Source organism: Euprymna scolopes, chromosome 14 (genome assembly GCF_053919585.1).
Source record: "Euprymna scolopes isolate OS-2025 chromosome 14, ASM5391958v1, whole genome shotgun sequence".
Taxonomy (NCBI): Eukaryota; Metazoa; Mollusca; class Cephalopoda; order Sepiida; family Sepiolidae; genus Euprymna; species Euprymna scolopes.
Genome location: NC_136495.1, coordinates 248416 through 250748, shown reverse-complemented (window position 1 = coordinate 250748; position 2333 = coordinate 248416).

The window sequence follows — 2333 nt, the reverse complement described above, 5'->3', positions numbered from 1 at the left end:
TTTTTACAAAGTGGTCACAACTTATCAAGGCCACTTAGGGATAAGGGTTATTGTAAGTACAGTATGTTAGTGTGGATATTTAAAGTGTCTACTTAAGGGGGCAGTTCTTCAGGAATTTGTTTACGTTGGACTTGAAGACATCCAAGTTGTAGTCAGGAGGGAAGCAGGCAGACGGAACAGAGTTCCACAGGCATGCAGTTCTAAGAAAGAAGCTTTGTTCATGGAATCTACATTTTGATTTAGGCATAGAAAAAGAGTGGGAAAAGTTTTTGACAGTGGAATCAGCTAGACGACCAGAGAATGGAGTTCAGACAAGCACCTGCCATGGAGATAATGATAAAACAGAGATAGGCTTGCAACGTCTCTTGTGTGAGAGAGAGGTTGCAGGGAAGAGAAAAGGCATCCCCCACTAAGCCACGAAGTCTATTTTGTACTCTGTCAAGGCAGGAGAGACTGTTTTTAGCAGCTCCTGCCCAGATATGGCAGCAGTATTCCATCCTTGGACGTACTTGGCTTTTATATAGATAGACAATTGCATCAATAGTGAGATATCTACTGGAGTGGTAGAAATATCCCACCATCTTTCCAGTGACCTTGGCAACAGATTTGATGTATGTGTTCCATTTCAGATCAGGAGTGAAGGTCAAGCCCAGAAGCTTGTCAAAACATGGGGCTGCTCCTAGACGAGAGCCATCCATTTCAATTGATGCCAGATGGGGATCAGAGCGTTGATGATGTAAAGATAGGAGTTTGGTTTTAGATGCATTAAAGGTAACCAGCCATGTCTTCCCACACTTAACCATTCGTTCAAAATCAGAGGAGAGAGAATCAGAGAGAGCTTTGTCATTTACAGCCTTTGATGTGTTGCCGTAGATGATTGTGTCATCAGCATAGATGTCAACGAATGATTTAAGTATGTGTTTAGGGAGATCATTAATGTAGATCAGGAAGAGAGTTTGGCCCAGAATGGACCCTTGAGGGACTCCAGCATTAATACTGCAGGCCTCTGATTTTTGTCCATCAACCACTACTCTTATGAGCTTATCAGAGAGAAATGATTTGATAATAGAGAGAATATTTCCAGTTATACCGTAGCTGGAGATCTTGTGAAGTAGACCCTTATGCCATACCTTGTTTAAGGCTTTTGATATGTCAAGAGTAATTGCCCTAGAAAGGAAGCCTTTATCAAGAGATTCACTAATCCTATGAGATATAACCGTTAGCACATCTGCTGTAGGTCTTGCAGAACAGAAACCATAGTGTGTCACTATTTCTCTATTTAATATGGATTCCAGCAACTTACTCATGGCACAGAGGAGACTTATTGGTCTGTACTGAGAGAGAGATGACTTATCACCTGAGTTCTTATATATAGTGCATACTGATGAGGTTTTCCAGGGTGTTGGAAAGCACTTCTTAAGGCAACGTTTAAACAGTTTCGTAAGCATGGGAGCAAGTTCTGGTTGAAGCGTTTTTAACACTATAATTGGGATGCCATCAGGGCCAGTAGTTTTACTGAAATCAAAGTTCTTGATTAGCTTGGCAACCTCATGCACAGATATTTGTATGTTACCTAGCTTGTTCTGTGTTATAGGAGGAAATACGGGGAGTTGATGGCCTTCATCGCATAGGGTAGAATTAGCTGCAAAGTTCTTGGCAAATAGTTTGGCCTTGTCTGAAGCTGACGAAATGACCTCTGATCCGTTGATAATGATTTCGATAGGACGCACACTTCTGTTCAGGATCCTATTTGTTATTTGCCAAAACTGGTGGAAACCAAGCCGCTGCTCAACTACTTTGGATTTAACAGACTGGGCATATAGCTCTCTTGCATTTTTTATTACTCTTGTACAGTGGTTGCTGGCGTTCCTGAAAGCAGCTTTAGTCTCAGTGTATCTATTACATTGGTAGCCATGGAAAAAGGGATTTCTGTGCACAATGGCAGCAGCACATTCTGGGGAGAACCATGGCTGGCTGTTAGGTTTTTGTTGGAATCTTTTAGATGGTATGAATCGGTCTATGCCTACAATTAACCATTCAGTCAGGTCTGATACTATAGAGGTGAGCACTATCTGAAGATAGCAAGTTCAGTTCTACCCAAAGCCAACTAGTTGGCTAAAATATGGTGAGACAACAACTACTGAGGATAAAGTTTAGAGACTCAGCATGTGAAGTAACAACACAACCCCTCCCCCCGGAAATAGCAAATACACACAATTTAAAAACAAGAATCCATGTTACAATCTAAGAAATTGAAAGAGCAAAATGTTGCAAATAATCTCTGAATTATAAAAGAAAATATTTTATGTTGGTGGAAAAAATAATGTGACTAT